The sequence below is a fragment of the Arvicanthis niloticus genome, chromosome 5 (assembly GCF_011762505.2).
Source record: "Arvicanthis niloticus isolate mArvNil1 chromosome 5, mArvNil1.pat.X, whole genome shotgun sequence".
Taxonomy (NCBI): domain Eukaryota; kingdom Metazoa; phylum Chordata; class Mammalia; order Rodentia; family Muridae; genus Arvicanthis; species Arvicanthis niloticus.
Genome location: NC_047662.1, coordinates 24,642,856 through 24,660,682, shown reverse-complemented (window position 1 = coordinate 24,660,682; position 17,827 = coordinate 24,642,856). Strand labels below are relative to the sequence as shown.

Sequence of the window (17,827 nt, the reverse complement as noted above, 5' to 3'; positions counted from 1 at the left end):
ATCATGGTGTGTATCACAGCAACAGAGAGCGAACTAGGTCGGGGAGTGGTGGTTACTTCAGTCTGAGCAGTCAGATGGATCTCTGAGTTCGAGACCAGCTTGGTCTTCAGAATGAGTTCCAGGACAGCCACGGCTACACAAAGAGACCCTGTCTTGAATGAATGAATGAATGAATGAATGAATAGCAAACTTGGGTCCTAGAGATTAAACTCAGGTTGTCAGATTTGCCTGGCAAGTGCTCTATAATGTATTGCTGGTTCCTTCTCCTTCTCTCTCTCTTTCTTCTTCTCCTCTTGTGAGTTCATACATAAGAAGGTCCCTGGGGTGGACTCCACATGAAGTGTGTGCACTTGAAGCCACGTCCAGCTTGTTTTTTCATTTGTTTGTTTGTTTCCTGAGGCAGGGTTTCTCTGTGTAGCCCTGACTGTCCTGGAACTGTCTCTCTGTAGCCCAGACTGGCTTCAAACTCACAGAGATCCACCTGCTTCTGCCTCCTGAGGGATGGGGTTAAAAGCATGTACCTCCACACCCGGACAGCATGGTCTTTGAGACAAGTTCTTTCATTGACCTGGACCCTGAAGGTTATTCTAGGCTGTCTGGACAGCAGAGTCTACCTACCTCTGCCTCCCCAGCTGGGATTACAAGTGTGCACCACAGTCCCAGACTTCTGTCCATGGGTTCTGGGGACTGGACTTGGGTCCTTGTGCCTCTAAAACAAGCACTTTATAGACTGAACCAGCTTCTTAGGCCTCTAGAGAACCAGTTCTATCAGCTTGGCCTGATCTTCTAAAGACTCCACTGCTTCTCAAAGTTGAGCCACCAGCCAGGAGACAAGCACTCAGAGCCACAAACCCATCAATGTCATTAAATACCATTGGAAGTATCTAGGGCACAATTCCTCATCCTGAGAAAGAACCAGCAATGAGGAAGGAAAGAATCATGCCCTTAGCCTGGCCTCTACCACTTCATCTCAACCTGAAAGTCCTGCCTTATGAGCAAAGTATATATATATATCTCCATATCCCAGCTAAGGATTGATAAGATTTGGAAACCACTTTCTTTTTATATCCCTTAATAAAATAATTGATTCAGGCAATAATCACTGATGGATGGAACAATTAATCACAGGAGGTTGATAACAAATGTTCTAATGGGAAGCAGGTCATTAACTCTGATGGCACTGACACTTGAGAACTTTGTGTGTCCCCTGAGATGCTGGGACACACAAAGCTCAACTGGTGAAGTGCTTCCCATACAAGAGACCCTAGAGAAAGAATTTGGGTCCAAGTAGTTTACCGGAGAGATGATTGGAGGGATAAAGGAGAAGGGTGGTGATACTGGGGAGGAAGAAAGCTAACAATAGAAGGAAGGATCAGGGCTGCAGAGATGGCTATACAAGCGTGAAGATCTGGGTTCGAATCTCAGGCACCCATGTACAGTCTGGTGGAATGGGATGTGCCTGTGATCACACCACAGGGGAGGTGAAGCCTGGGGGACCCCAGGACCTCACTGGCAGTCAGCCTAGCTATATGGGTGAGCTCTAGGGTATGGTGAGACACTCTGTCTTAGAGAAAGAAGGTGGAGAGCAAATGAGGAAGACATCCGAGATTGATCCTTGGTTCTACACACACTCACATGTCCACACACACACACACACACACACACACACACACACACGACATGCATGCACACACACATGGATACACGGTTGCACACATACAAAAGGTTAAAAATGGACTGTTGAGTGAGTTATACTTGACCAATGGAAGCTCAAGAATGTTCCAGAAACCTCCCCTAAGAGAAAAAAGAAGGCTGGGGATTCAGCCTCTGGCTCCCACTGTGTTCTTATCTAAGTGTCTTCCAGGGATGTGGTAATTCTCAGGACCACAGAATTCCCTTAATGGCTGGTTCAGAACAGACTGGTAGAGTATACTAATGACCTCCAGGACTGGCCAGGGACATGTGGCCGGGCATGGCCAGCACTGCTATGGAACCTCGCCAGAGGACCGAACCTCAGGCTGACCTCCAATTACTGGAAATACAGGGCAGGAAGGAGGAAATGAAGGGCACGGTGAAGAATCCAGTAGATGCGTTCTGACGGGGAACATCCTGCAGGACACAGGATCCTCCAGCATGGTGATCTCTGAGCTGGTTCCCACTGTGAGCCACTAGACTTGATCCCAGTGGGACTTCTCTGAGGAGTGTAAGGGAAAGCCCTCATGAGGTCAGGAAGCTGAGGCATCCTGGAGAATGGCGGGGCGTCTCAAAGTGGGTCTCAGACAAGCAATGGTTTTCTTAGCATCTACAGTGTCTTGACGGGATGCTTACGGGAACTTGAAACTCAATGATTGCTGCCAGGCACATTACCTGCCCCACCCCCCACCCCCCACGCCTGGACACCCTAGGCAGATGTCTCTGGTCCTCACTAAGCAGGGACAGTTCTTTAGGATTAGGCTTCTGGGCTGTGGCGAGTGTGTGTGTGCAGGTGTGTGCTGAGAGCTCTGTGGTGCCCTGCTTTGCTCTCAGGACAACCCAGGACTTCTTGGGCCCAATGCACTTCCTTCTCACAGACTTAAGCTCTCTGAATAGCCAGGCTTGCCCTGGTCATCTGAGCAAATGTCCACGTTTGTTCAAGGTCATCTGAGCAGCCATCCATGGTCCCTGAGCACCCTGGCTCTGAAGCACTGGGTTGAGGCTGAGGATGGCTTGTTACTCCATTGCCTGCCTCAGGACCCAAGGTCTGTGAATTTGGTGCAAGTGTCAAGTGGCTGATATGGTCTCATGGTACTGGGCCTCTCCACAGTCCAGGCAGGGTCCAGTGTTTGCCCTGGCTCTGTCATGTGTCAGGACCTCCCATCCCTTCTGTCTCAGGCTCCTCTGGCTCATGGTCCCTCATCTCTGCCAGTGTCCTCCCCCTTTGCCCCCTCCTTCCCATCTTTATACTGTTTTGTTTATCCTTGGGGGCATTTCTGCCTGTCTTAGCTTCTGGCTTCTTTTTTTCTAACTCTCAGTTGCTCAGTGTTTCCCGGTCCCCCCCATCCCCCCACCACCGTGCCATTCAATCTGTGACCCAGTCACAGCAACAAAGCAAAGCAGCCCCGCAAAGCAGGGTAGGCAGGCAGAGCCACCACTGGCCACCTTCTCAGCCATCAGCTGGACTTGTTGGTAGATGTGGGATCTTCCAGGTTAAAGGCAGACATATTTACAGTGTATTTACAGTCAACAGAACTGCCTAACCATCCTTTATAAAGGCCTCACCAATGAACCCTCTAAAGTTTTATTTTTTTAAGTTTGTATCCACTCTTTGTTAATTTTACGTTACTTACCCCAAACCCACTCAACCCCTCATCTCTTTGTGTCTGCCCTCCACCCTTGCTACACCTCCCCCCAAATAAACTTAAAAAACAAACAAACAGAACAAAAAACATCTTCTAGTGGGAGCTGCAGTGTGTCCCACAGCACAGCCTTCTGCCCACACCTTTTTACTTACAGATATTCACCTGCAATGAGTCATCGGTCTGGTTCGAGGCCTCTGCTGTCTGCTGCACCATCAGTACTGGGTCCTCAACTGAACTCCTCTCGGATATCCTGTTGTTGCCCTGTGCCATGGGGATTCTGTATGAGCTCTAACAGTTCATAGATAAATTTGAAATGGTCCAACTCAAAGCCCTGGATCTGGGCCTGGGTGTCAGCCGAGGTCAGCCCACCAGCTCTCCTGCACCCACACCACAGGGCTGAGCTCTCCAGCCTTGGCTAGCTCACCCAATGCCACAGACAGCAAGGGGCAGAGCCAGCTCTCCTGCTCTCATCTCCTTGGGCTGGTTCATCCCCCCACCCCCACACACACACATACACACACGCCACCAGAGCCAGTTCTAGTGTGTTACCCAGGCGAGATGCAGGGCCTGCTCTCTCTGAAGTACTGCAGCTGTTGAGGGGTGGGGCCTGTTCTCCTGCTCTGCCGACCTCTGTCAAGCTCTCTGGCCTAGGCAGGCTTCATGGGATGAGGGGTAAGGGCATCTCTCCTGTGGCCACCCTACCTCTTGGCAGACCAGGGGTGTGCCCCCCCCCCAATACCCTCGAGCCCCTCACTTGTCTCTCCTCACCTCTCTCCACGGCCAGCTCTATTGTGCTACCCAGGGAAGGTGCAGGGCCCACTCTCTTGATTGCCGCAGTGAGGGACAGGACCAACTCTGCACAACCCTTGGCCATTAATAACACGGTCCCAGGTAGCAGCCCAGAGTCTGGATATCTGCATCGGACTTTGGTTGTAATATGAACCACGAACATTGACACAAACCCTTCTGCTGCAAGACCCTGGACCCAGACATGGCCCTCAGCGGGAGCACAGGCAGGGACCTCACCATGGCCTCGGGGATCAGGGCAGGCTGCTCACATCTGCTCACATCAGCAGCTCCTCTCTGCCCTCCCTCCACACATACTTGCACATCTCAGTGTCTCCTGTGGTGGGCTGGGTCTGCAGACTTGATCTGCTGAGCTGTATCTTTAGGCCCTATTGTGGGGTTTTGAGGCAGGGCCTCCAGATGTAGCCTCCGGACAGCCTCAAACTTGCAATCCTGCTTTAGCCCCTCAAGTGCTAGGATTCCTGGTGTGACTATCTAGAATGTTCCTTTAATATCAAGTTTCCCTTTTGTATCTTTTGTTCATTTTTCTATTGGGTTGAGAATCTTTTCATTGATTAGGTGGGGCCTTTTCTGAATTGTAGAGCTATTTAGCCAGGGTAGATTTTTTTAATTTATTTTTTATTATTTTTATTTTAGTTTATTTTTTACCACGATCTACCCTCTTCTACCCAGGGACAGGTTGCAGGGAGATACTCAACTTCCATACTATGGCTTCTCCTGTGGACCTCAACAATCCTGCTCTCTGGTAAGTGGGGAGAGTATTCATAGGCCGATGGGACTCCTCAGAAAAGCCCGAGCCGTGGGGGGATGGGGGATCTCTCCGGCTGAGCATCCCAGGACCCGTCTATGGAGGTCCTCAGCAGAGAGCAAAGAGCTGCGTGGTTACTGTTGTCCTCCTGCCAAGGTGACCTGTTGCAGAGCTTGAGAAGCTTCAGAAAGGATGGCCGGACATGGGAGTTGGGTGGCCTGGATCCTAGAAGTTCCAGATGCTTGTGGCCAAGGGAAGGGGGAGGTTAGTGACCTATAAGCACTGACAGCCCCACTTTGAAGTCCAGCAATGACTATTCCTTCCTCCCACATCCTGTGACCTCTGCCAAGGTCACGGCTCACTCCCACTTGCCTGCCCAGTGCCCAGTGCACTTCCCCAGGGGCACACAGCCCGGGTCTTCTCAAGTCTTGTTCGATATCTAGTTAAGGCGTGCATTTATCTCCAGCTTTCCCTGGGACCTTCCCTTTTGATTTTCAAGAACATTTTCTTCCCTCTGCCAGAGCAGTCCTTCCGAATCAAAGGCTCAGCTCTTCTAAAGCGTGATTTCTGATGTGGGCTTCAGTGGACTGACTGCGAAGTTCCTGAGACAATGAGAGGGAACGCTGGCTGTCTCTCTCTCTTTATCTTCTTGCTGTGAAGCGCTAATTCTCCTTGAGGTAAAGTGGAGCCTCTGATTGACGCGGGGACACGGGAAAATGAAAGCCAAATTATTATTATTTCAAGTTATGTTCTTGTGGCGTTCCCGGATGTCTGTGGTGCGCTTGTGTTTCTTGTGTGTTTGTCGTCTTTTAACTTTAGTCACAGAGTCTTCTGTCACTTGCAAGTTAACCGTTTTTAGTCAAATCTAGATGTTTTTCTTCTTTTTCTTTTAGTGCTGTTCTGGGGTTCGCTTTTTACGTTTAGTTCTTAAAATCAAAGAGACTTTGTATGAGTGTTGAGTGCGTCTGAGGTGGAGTTCAAATTTTGTACTTTTCTAATTGTATTTATTAAATAATATCTTCATCCAGGGGTCAGAGTCCTTCCCTTCCAGTACATAGACGAATAGATGGAATTCATCTTGTTTTATAAGATATTTTTGGCTTGATCAGTCCCTCATTTTCCTCTGTGTGTGTGTGTGTGTGTGTGTGTGTGTGTGAGAGAGAGAGAGAGAGAGAGAGTGTATTTGGAGGCCAGAGGTCAAATGTCCTCTATAATCCTGTCTTATATTTTTAATTTCCTGGACACATTCTCTCATTGAGTCTAAAGTTCACTATTTTTTTTTTTTTTTTTTTTTTTAAATTTCCAGCAAGGCTAGCTAGCCACTCCCAGCTATCCTCCTGTCTCTGACACTCACAGCCACTGGGGCTATAGGCCCATGTGACCAACCCCACTTCTTTGTATATCTGCTTGAGATTCAGACTCTCATCTTTGTGCTTGTGCAGTGAGCAGTCTCACCCATCTCTCCATCTCTGACTTTTCTCATTTACACAAGGGGAAAATGTTTTTTGAGACACGGTCTTTCTAAATAACCTTGGGTGACTAGGAATTCACTATGTAGACCAGGATGATCCGGGACGCACAGGGATCCCCCTGCCTCTGCCTCCTGAGGGTTTCACTCAGTTTTTTTCCTTTGCTGGTCCTGGTGGCATATGCCTGCAATCCTAGCCCTCTGGAGGCTGGAGTAGGAGATTGCTGAAGACTTTGTTTGAGTCAGGATTCTATACTGAGGGCTACATAGTGAGCCTGAGGCCAGTCTGGGCTACGTAGCAAACCCTATCTCAAAACACAAAAATAGGGCTGGGGATATACTCAGTGGGTAAAAGCACTTGTGGGAGAGCCTGGGTCCATATCCTCAGAGCCCACATGATCTAGTTATTTTCTGTTGCTGTGGTAAACACTGGCCAGAAGCAACTTTGGAGGAAAGGGTTTATTTATCTCATGTGTCTTAATCACAGTCCATCACGGAGGGAAGCTAAGGCAGGAACTCAAAGTAGGAACCTGGGGACAGGAACTGATGCAGAGACTATGGAGGACTGTTGCTTACTGGCTGGCTCCCAGTATTTGCCAGAACTCAGGTCCATCTGCCTGGGAGTGATGTTGCACACAGCGGGCTGGTCCCTCCCACACCAATCAGCATCAAGAAAATGCCCCACAGACACACCTACAGACAAGCTGGTGGAATCCTTCAATTTCAGTTTCCTCTTCCCAGGTGATCCTAGTTTGTGTGAAGTTGACAAAATTATGCTACAACAAGATGAGGATGGGAGGAGATCCTTGGAAGCTCAAGGGCAGATAACCGGTGAACTGGTGTGCACAGCCCCTTAGCAACAACAGGCAAACAAGGTAGGTCATCCCCCAACCACCTCGCGTATGCACTCACACACAAGAGTGCATGCAAACCTATGTGCACATGCATCAGACATGCAAAAATAAAGCTTTTTTTTTTTCTTCTTTTCTTGCAGGAGGAGTGTGGAATGGTAGTCAGTGCTTAAGAAACAAAGTTTCCGTTTGGTTCTAGAGATGATGGTGCTGATGGCTGTAAGGCGTCTTGAATGTGCTGAATGCCACCAAATTGCACAATGGAAACAGTTAAGATGGTGAATGTTGTGTGCATTTTCGTATAGCAGGATACTGTATTTTTTCCAGTATGTTTTATTCTTGTGCAATCAGCTTTGTATTTTTTTCCCCTTCCAGATTAACTTGAGAATCAGCTTGTCACATTCTATTAAAAAGTCCCTTTGATATTTTTACTGCAGTTACATCAAGTTTATGGATTGCCTTGGGGAGAAGTGACATTTTCATGGCCCCGAACCTTCCCCCAGGTGGAGAACTCCTCATTGACTAGGACCTCTCTTTATTCCTTTCAGTAAAGTTGTATAATCCTGTTTCTATCAGCAAGTTCTTGGCTATGTGACAGTTTTAGTTGCTGCTGTGAATGGAATCTTGGGTACAGCACAGGAGCTCTTGCTCGGGTGACTCCAGCCCAGCCCTGCAGGGACCTAGGACAGGAAGCACACACTTTGGGATCCATTTCACTGAGGCCCCTGTGAAGGCAGCATGTGGGTCTGCCCAAGGTTTCATAGCAAAAGGGAGAGGAGGGCTGAGCTCAGCTAAAAGGAGTTGGCAAGGTCAAGAGGAGGGACTTTCTGGAATGATCTTCTAGATCAGAGGAACCTGAATTTGTCACCAAAGGGGTCAGAAGAGGATGGGCTGAGGCTGAGATGGAAGCCATTGCTTGCATAGCATGTGGCTCAAGCTGCAGATCCTGTCACATGCTTATTTTCTTAGTGTCTCAGAAACCTACTGTCCTCACCAGTAAATAAGGGTGACTTCTAAGGGTAGGCTTCACTGGCTCTGCATGTGGCAGGGACTGGATTGAGTTCATTTTTTGGCAGGGCTCCTGCTGGCCCCCAGGGGACACAGATGGCTTTGGGTCCACAGCTTGGCAAATGGCAGGGCTGGGGCTGTGCCATTTACTCTTGGGCCAGGTTCCTACCCCGTGCACAGTGTGCACTCCATGTTAAGCACAGGGTGGCGTGTGGGCAGTGTGCAGGAAAGATGTGGGACTTTGAGAGATGAACAAAGTGTTTCCCCCACTGAAGGGTACTAGCTTGTGCCTCAAAGGAAATCCTTTGGTAGAACACCATGCAGTCCTCTGAGTGTCTTGTTTCATTTTTCTTTCTTTCTTTCTTTCTTTCTTTCTTTCTTTCTTTCTTTCTTTTTTCCTTTCTTTCTTTCTCTCTTTTTTCTCCCTTCCTTCCTTCCTTCCTTCCTTCCTTCCTTCCTTCCTTCCTTCCTTCCTTCCTTCCTCCCTTTCTTATTACAAAGGGTCTTCTGTAGCCCAGGCTGGTCTCTAACTCACCACATAGCCAAGGCTGGCCTTGAGCTTCTGAGCTTAGCAGTTTATGCGGTGCTGGGGATGGCACTCAAGACATCATGCATGCCAGGTAAGCAGTCTACAGAATGAGCTACATCTCCAACTCTGTTTCATGTATTTCTGCAGAGGTCTGGTAGGATGGGTAACTCCCACATGCATTAGACATGGAAGCATCTACGGTGAATAACCCTAGGCGAGGTGGGTCTTCAGCTTGGTAACAAAGCCTTGGACAGTCTGGGAAGACAGTCAAAAGAGCACTAGGGAAAGGAAACTGTTGAGAAGGACAAAGGCCGGGTGTGGCGGTGCACACCTTTATCCCAGCACTGGAGGGGCAGAGGCAAGCCATCTCTCTGATTTAGAGGCTAGCCTGGTCTACACAGTGAGTTCCAGGACAGCCAGGATTATTTAAAGAGACAAAATAAATTAATAAATAAAAAATAAATGAGAATTTGAAAGAAAATCACAGCTGGAGGATAAGGAGGTACCACACTGAGAACTGCTGAGAACATTCTGGGCTAGGGGGACAAACTTGAAAAAGACCCAGGCTGGATGGAGACTCCGGTACCTTTGAAGATCTGAGCATTAGCCAGAATGGCTGTCCCTTCATAGAACTGCCACCAAGTGGGTGTCCCTTGGGGCTTCTGCAATAGTGAGTCTGAAGGAACTGATGCATGCCCACTATTTCTGCTTCCCCCTCCCAGTGCCTGTCACCTCTCCAAAGATGGCTGACAGGGTCATCCCACAAGTCAGGTAACAATGGCTCTGTGTTGCCCTTGTTGACCCTGTCAACAAGCTGCATGACTTCAGAAGAACAAAGCCTGAGGTTAACCTCTGGCCTCCATGTGCATAAGCGCGCACACACACACACACACACACACACACACACACACACACACACGCGTGCGCGCGCACTACAGCTAAATATTAAAAAAGAACAGCTGTCCCCACGCTACTGCCCACCCGCAGGCCACATGGCACCAGAGCTCCCAAATCTCACCATCCAACTCGTGAGGTTCCCTCTGGTGGGTCACTACCATGCCAGCCCCGTGCTTCGAAACTCCCACGGCCTTTGTGGTGCACATCAGGCAAACCCATTCTTTGCTGCTGTACCTTTTTCTTTTGAACTCAGATGAGTTGAGTCGCAGCGGGAAGAAAAACACTACACAAACTTAGTTCACAAACAATGATTACTAATCTCTGGGTGCAACAGCTAGAATCCTAATCTTATATCTATATTAAACCTAAGTCCTCTGGTGGTGAATCCTGGCAGATTCGCCATAAACCGGGAGATACTAGCAGCTACATTTTGTCCTATCAGAAAAGAACCCTCTCTTCCCTCCTGCTTCCTCTCTTTACCAGGTCCAACCCGGAAGTCCCGCCTACTCCCTCATTAGGGGATTGGTTCACAAGAAGTCACCTGAGTACATGACTCATTCCAGGGGGGGGGGGGGCAAGGCATTTTATATACATTAAAAAAGCATCCATCGGGCACCTCCTTCCCTCCATTTGTAAGATGGCCTCCTGGCTGCCCATCTTTTTTCTCTCTGTCACCAGCCAGCTCACCATGCCACAGGGAAGCTGTACCCTCAACTTCGTAGCATTTAGAAAAGAACTCTTCTACAACCATGGACCTGGGGCCCAGCACTTACTCACACCGTCAAGCACCAGAGATCCAGGGAAGGACCTTAGACTAAAACTTCAAGTCACCGTCAAGAAGAAACTGGGCTCTTTCATCAAAGCCTTGACATGCTGTCGTTCAACCTCCAGACTTCCCACAAACCTCAGACTTTTTTCCTTTACTTTTTTTTATACTCAACAGTTTGGCTGAAAATTAAGTTCTTGAGTTTCTCTCTCTTTCTCTCCCTCTCCCTCTCTTTCTTCCTCCTCCTCCTCCTTCCTCTTTCTCTCTCTCTCTCTCTCTCACACACACACACACACACACAGCTTTGTAGTTGTTGCTCTATGTTTTTTTTTTTTTTTCCAACTTGGTGCTACTTGTTCCGTTCTGTTTAGGCACCCAAAGGATTATTTATTACCTTTACAACCTAATAATTTTTTAACAACCAATTTTTCTGGGTTTCATTAACTTTTCAATACACCTCCCTTTTTTTCTAGAACATTTCTTTATGTCTACAAATATTGTATGTTATCTTAGTTGATTGCTTCAAAGACTTCTTATGCATATATAATTCATGTTAGCTCTTTGTCTCTCTAATGAAGTACCCAAGGCAGGCTACTTTATAGAGCAAAGAGGTTTATTGATTTCATAGTTCTGAACTGTATGACACAAACTCTGGTGAGGGTCCTCCTGGGATATCTCATGAGGAGATCTGTGTTTCTGTGTCCTGTTGCCCCTCCTTTTGTGAAGCCACTTGGATCCAGTCAAGTGAATTTCACCCAAATGACATAATCTAATTGATTTGCATAGGCCAAACTTCATAGTCAGCCTGAGTTCCATCCTCTCAATATCATTCATCTGTCATATTGTGGCTGAAACTCCTGTGTGAGCTCATGGTCCCTGATTATCGTTACCTTTGTGTTGCTGTAACCAAATACCCAAATCTGGGTACTTTATAAAGAAAAGAAGTTGTTTTCCGGCTCATCTTCTAAAGAACCAAGAGCAGTGCACTGGTCTGCTGGCTCTGGTGACAGCTTCATGGCAGATGACATCTCAGTTGCCGAGTGGCCATCTACAGCTCAGCACCTGTGCAGTTTGGGTCCTGGAACCTTGACTAGAGTCATCGAAGGAATGAAAAAAGTACAGACACACAAACAGAAAAGGTCAGATGGGGTTCTGCTGCTACACTAGCATCCCCAATCCTCAGTAGTCTCTGTGGCTGAGCAGTCTGGGGCGGTGAACATTGGTGAGGAGGAAGCTGTGATTACTAGTGAAGTGATCTATATGGGTTCAGGACCCCCAAGACCAAGCTCTCAGCACAAAGGAGATTTATTTGTTGCAGAGAAACAGAGGGCAGGGAATAAGAGACAAAGACAGGAGATAGAGGATGAGGGAGAAGGGGAAGGGAACAAGGGAGAGAGGGCAGGGATAGTTGTTCCTGAGGGGTAGGGACAAAGGCTGCCTCTGGATAGAGAGAAGACAGACAGCTGTGGCCCATAGGCAAGTGACAGGTTATAAAGGGGAAAGGAGCCAGGTGGTGGTGGCTGCGCACGCCTTTAATCCCAGCACTTGGGAGGCAGAGGCAGGCGGCTTTCTGAGTTTGAGGCCAGCCTGGTCTACAGAGTGAGCTCCAGGACAGCCAGGGCCACACAGAGAAACTCTGTCTCGAACCCCCCCCCCCCAAAAAAAAAATAAAATAAAAAATAAAATAAAATAAAGGGGAAAGGAGAAAGCCCAAGTTAGAATGAGTTGGTTTGTTTTGATTGGGCATGTTAATTAGGTTTGTTTTGATTGGGCATGTTAATTAGGTTTGTTTTGATTGGGCATGTTAATTAGGTTTGTTTTGATTGGGCATGTTAATTAGGGCAGTCAAAGGGGGCTTCTGATTGCTGACCATCAATACTTTGATAGCTGGACCTTGGTATTCAGCCTTGGGAGGAGGAAGTGGCTAAATCAGGGAACAGAACTTGGTGGCTTTAGCAATGTATTCTAATGGTTCTTAGCAAGGCAGAGGGAACTGGGGAGAAGGGCAAGGTCTCCCAGAGCCATGTTTGCCATGCCGAGCTGGCGAGAGTCCCTACAGCTAGTCTATGCACACACTGGTCCTCGTTTATAAACACTTACAGTCCTGAGGAAAGCTTTGCCATCCTCCTGAATCTAATTGCCATCCACTAAGCCCCGCCTCTTAGAAGTGCCAGCACCCAACAGTGTTACCCTGGGGGCTAGCTTCCAGCAGCTGTGTCACACACTCAAAGCTCCCCCAAACACAACAGTCATTTTTTTCTCTAATCAATTAATTTAAAACAGTTCACTTTCTCCTTCTCCTGGGGGCTGGGATTGAACTCACAGCCTCACCCCTATTCTGCAAGCCCTCTGCCTTTGCTCTGTACTCCCAGCCCATCCCTGCCCCCCCTCACTACCCCCCCAACTTTCCTGTTTTCCCCCTTTCCTTTGCGCATGCATTTTGGTGGAGTGTTATTTTGTGCTACGTCACACAAACTGACTTCTATTCTGCCATCTTCCTTCTGCCTTTTCCTGAGTCCCGAGCCCCTCTGTTGTCTCGTTATTGTCTTTGGAGCTCTCCTATCAAGCACTTTAGCTAGGCATTTGGTTTGTTTCTGCTCCGGTGTCTGTGTTTATTTGACTGGTTGGTTTCTCTTTTCATCTCCTTGCTTGTCCTTGCCTTCCTTGGCTCTCCTATCTGTGTTCAGATCTGGAGGAGGTTCACTCTCGATTGCTAATATTTGATTGATGGGAAGACAAGCATTGGCAAGAGGTCAAGGTGGGGAGGAGCCAGGGCTGTTTCGGGATAGCAGAATTTTCCTTTTCTGTATGAGTTCTTTGAGCCTTTGTTTCCCCACAGGTAAAGACTGTTCCCAATTGAGAGCCCTCCCTCTCCCCACGCCTCGGCTCCCTGGGTGGGATTTTAATTTTTCTATTTTTTTTTTAAGATTAAACAAATTTAAACTGTGTGTATGCATGTGTGTGCATGTGTATCTGGGTGTGGGTTTGGTACTAGAGTGGAGAGCCCATGAAGGCCAGAAGAGGGTATTGGATCCTCTGGAATTACAGAGTTGCATGGCACTGTGGTCTGGAAACCAAACTTGTTCCTCTGTAAGATCAGCATGTGCTCTTAACTCTTGAGCCATCTCTCTCTCTTCAGCTCATGTTTCTTTAAACAGATGTGGATTGTGTGTATGCATACATGTGTATGTGCACTTGTGTATGCATGTGTGTGCACACACATGTTTGCATGTGAGTATGGAGGTGTCTTCCCCAGGAATATTCTCTCTCTCTCTCTCTCTCTCTCTCTCTCTCTCTCTCTCTCTCTTTCTCTCTCTTCCTTCCTTTCCACTCCCCTTCCTTCCTTCCTTTTTTCTTTCCTTCCTTCCTTTCTTCCTTCCCTTATTGGTCTGGAGCTCGCCAATGGGGCTAGACTGACTGACCAGTGAGCCTCGAGGATTCTCCTACCCCCACCTCTCAACTGCTGCCATGTACAGGTGAGTGCACCATGCCTCATTTGTAAGGCAAGCACTTTATGTATAGGGCTGTCCTCCCATGCCCTCACACACACACACAGGATGCCGGTGGAGGTCGAAAGACAATTTTGTGGAGTCAGTTTTCTCTGTCCACCTTTGCATGGATTCCGGGAATCAGTATGAGGTTGTTGGCCTTGCCGAGTGCCTTTACCCGCCGAACCATCTTACTGACCCTGTTTTGCTTTCTGACACAGCGGTTTTGGTTTGTTTTTTAAACTCTGTCACCCAGGCTGATCTGGAATTCCCTCTGTAGCTCAGGTTGGCCTTGATCTCACAACCTCAGACTTCTACGTGCTTGGATTACAGGGGTGTGTTACTGTACCCAGATTGTGAATGGTTTCTAATTCAGCTCTAGTTCCTGTTTGATGGAAACCAATCAGGTTCTGGAAAGCCACCACTGCTCAGTGTCCAGGTCCCCTCCCATCCTGCCCTGAAAGGGGAATTCCCTGCCTCCCCAGCCCACCCCCTAGTTTCTTCAGCGGCTTCCCATTGTCTTCCTTGGGCTACATAACTGCACTCTGTTGGCCTAGCTGGCTTCATCTCCTATGGGCTGTGCTCTGTCTACATTGGCTGACATCCTTTCCTTCCGGCCTGCCTCAGCTTCACCCCAGTGCTCTGCCCCTCCTGGTCTGGCTGTTTGTATTCAGCCTCCAGTCCCTCAGCTGAGAAGGTCAGTCCCCCAGGAGACCAGACTCCCAACAAGACTTAGCCAGGACTACACAGAGTTAGGACAAACAGGGCTCTGAGCCCAACCAGAGGGTGACTGGCCTCTTCACTGTGGTGTTCATAGTGAAAGGTCACTATCCAGTGGTAGCCTTGGGATTCCCACAGCGGGATCCAGGCAGCTCCTGGCACAGAAGGAGAGAATGCCTGAGTAGGTGGAGAGGAAGTGCTTCCTGTCTCCCGCAGGCTTTAGTCTGTCTCTGTCTCTGTCTCTGTCTCTGTCTCTGTCTCTCTCTCTCTCTTTCTTTTTTAGGAATAGAATCTTATAATGTAGCCCAGGCTGGCCTTGAACTCGTCTTTCTACCTCAGGCTCCCTGTTTCCTGGGAGGGTGTACACCAATGAGGGCTGCCTCACACACAGTATGTAGTTCTGGCCTGACTGTGGGGGCGGACAATGGCGGGCCGCGGCTGTAACCTGTGGAGATCGCTGAGGGAACAGGGCCAAACTGCAGGCAAGAGACAGCTTTAGTTTTCCTTTGAATTGTGTTTTCATTGGGCAAACGACATCCAGGCGGCAAAAGGCTATGCTCAAGAAGCAGGAAAAGCCACTGGGCCCATCTATCTTCTATGTGTGATCTGTCGGGAAGAGCACTGGACCTGGGGTCCAGCAGCAACACTGTTATCAGTCTGTGGTTCCCGCCAGGCCACCTCCGGCAGGTTTTACTGCCCATTCCTGTGCCTCGCTGTCTCCCTTGCCTGGCTCACAAGTGCATGCATGAAGGCAGCTGGGGAATAAACTGAGACAGTGTGCATTTGCAAGCCCTTGGCGGAGAGTCCAGCATAGGGTGGGTACTCCGTGCAATTTCTTCCTTTCTTTGTTTCTTTCTTTCTTCTTCTTTTTTTTAACCAAAGCAACTGCTTTCATTTTTTTCTCCTATTTTCTGCCAAGCTCTCATCAAGTCCAGATGAATGTTTTTCACACTGTGGCCATGCTTTCAACTTAACTTTGCAGTTATCCTTGCCGTCACCAAGGCCATGGCTTTGACGTTTTCATAGTTGTTTTGTGGCGGAACGGAACGCCTTGCCACTGGATTGATTCAGCCTTATTTACCCAGCCATCCTTCTGCTCTTGGACTCTTTGTGCTGTTATAAAACATTCTGGGCTGAATTCTGCACTCTGAGTTAGCAATCCTTTCATTTGTATCTAGTTTGTATCTCTTCTGTTGAAGCCAGACTATTCTTCCGTTCTTAGTCAGTGTTTCTGTCTCCTTTCTGGAATTGTCTGTTCATGGCCTTGGGGTGAATATCACTTAGCAACTCAGATTTTTTTAGTGATGTTTAGAATCTATGAAATGCAAATGCTCAGGTGGAATTTTTTTATTTTTTTATTTTGAGATCTGGCTTCTCTGTGTAGTCCCGGCTGTCTTGGAATTCACTCTTTAGTCCAGGCTGGCCTAGAATTTAGAGATCCACCTGCCTGTCTCCTGAGCACTGGAATTAAAGACCTGGGCCATGCCACACCTGGCAGTTTGAGTTATTTTTATGTTACATAAATGTTAAAAGTTTTGTCTTATCATCTTTGCATTTGTAATTTTCTCTGATTCTCCCTCCCTCACCTTTCAACCCCCACTCCTTCACTCACTTTGTAGACCAGGCTAGCCCCACAGAGATCCAACTACCTGTCTCCTGAGTGCCCAGTTGATGGGAGCACACCACAACACGCAGGTGCTAAGGACTGACCCCAGGGCTTTGTGCTGGAAACATGCACACCCTACCAACTGAGCTACATCCCCAGACCTAGTTTCTAGTTTCTTTTATTGAATTTATTTAACAGACATGATGCAGACTTCTGATCTGTGTACCAGGTGCATGAAGAGGCATGGGGTAGCAGACGGGGCAGGCTCTGGTTTGCAGAATGGGGACACAGCCATGGAAACCATCGCAGTGCGGCCTGATAATTAGATACAGAACAGCAGCAGCAGGGGTTGTGGGACTCTGCCAGCCTTGTCCTAAGAACTTCCATGTGCTAGCTCCCTCAAACCTCACAAAAGTCCAGAGGCTTGATAGTTATTTTTATTTTTATTTACCCCATTCTGAAGATGCAGAGGATGGTTACACGGTTTCCTCAGGCTCCGAAAGCAAGTCACAGTCAAGCCAATAGCATTTGAGATCAAATAAGGGGACTTCAGAGCTTGCTTTCTTCACCAGCTCACCAGTGATGAATAGCCAGTGAGGTGGTTGCAGCCACAGTGTCAATGGAGTTCCCTCGGGGACGCCTCCAGGGAGCAGAGAGTCAAAACTGAGCACTGAAAAACAGAAGACAACTTCACAAGCAGGTGAGGGACCAGAGAGGAGTGATGTGACACAGAGCAGAGCTGGCATTCCAAGGGGTGAAGAGCCTTCCCTTGGGACATGGAGTGGCCCAAGGCCTAAGACTCTGGTGGGTTCTAACTTGCCCACCTTTCAATAACCTGATTATTCACCACAGGTTCCATGTGAGACTAGGAACATGGAGGCAAGGAACGCCACTCAAGGTCCTGTCTGCATGGAGTTTAAAGTCCTGGAAGAGGCAAGAAGGAAGCTGGTCGGAGAATATTTGCCATTCATCAGTGCTCAAAAGACTTTAAGATTCCTTCCTGAGCCCGGAGAGATGGCTCAAGCAGTTACGAGCACAGGATACTCTTCCAGAAGACCTGAGTTTGATTCCCAGCACCCACATGGCAGCTCACTACAGTCTGTAACTGTACTCCTAGTCAGACCAGCAGGCACTGTGTGTGCACAAGGAGCAAGGGCATATGGGAAGGCAGAACACTCATTACATGTGAAATAAAAAAAATTAATATTGTTTAATAAGATTTTCTCCTGCATTTTGGATCATTCCCAGGAACTTGAATTGCTCCTTGTCAAAGCTCAAGGCAGTTTCCTTTGCAGCTGCAGCCCCCCTTGTAGCTGCAGCCCCTTGCAGCTGCAGCCCCCTTGCAGCTGCAGGCCCCCCTTGCAGCTGCAGGCCCCCTTGCAGCTGCAGCCCCTTGCAGCTGCAGCCCCCCCCCCTTGCAGCTGCACTCAGGCATGTGATCTAGACTCCTCCAGTAGTTGTTTTGCCTATGATGACATACTGGCATCTCTGTTCTAGAACCAGCAGTGGCTCTCCAATGGGTCCCTGCAGTGTGTGACTTGGAGAGACCCTCTCCAAAGCTGCATCTACAGCCTGTTACTGTAACATTCCCAATACATTCT

The 17,827-nt window shown here is 48.3% G+C and overlaps 2 long non-coding RNA genes across 2 annotated transcripts; both read left to right on the top strand.

Annotated features, from left to right (window-relative positions):
- Nucleotides 1-5,247: 5,247 nt before the first annotated feature.
- LOC117708172 (uncharacterized) lies at nt 5,248-9,236 on the top strand. The gene is made up of 3 exons (XR_004606804.2): nt 5,248-5,570; nt 7,103-7,236; nt 7,356-9,236. It is a non-coding gene; the product is annotated as an uncharacterized LOC117708172 (long non-coding RNA).
- Nucleotides 9,237-10,728: 1,492 nt separating this feature from the next.
- Nucleotides 10,729-17,438, top strand: LOC143442339 (uncharacterized). The gene is made up of 3 exons (XR_013110433.1): nt 10,729-11,551; nt 16,799-16,926; nt 17,079-17,438. It is a non-coding gene; the product is annotated as an uncharacterized LOC143442339 (long non-coding RNA).
- The last annotated feature ends 389 nt before the right edge of the window (nt 17,439-17,827 follow it).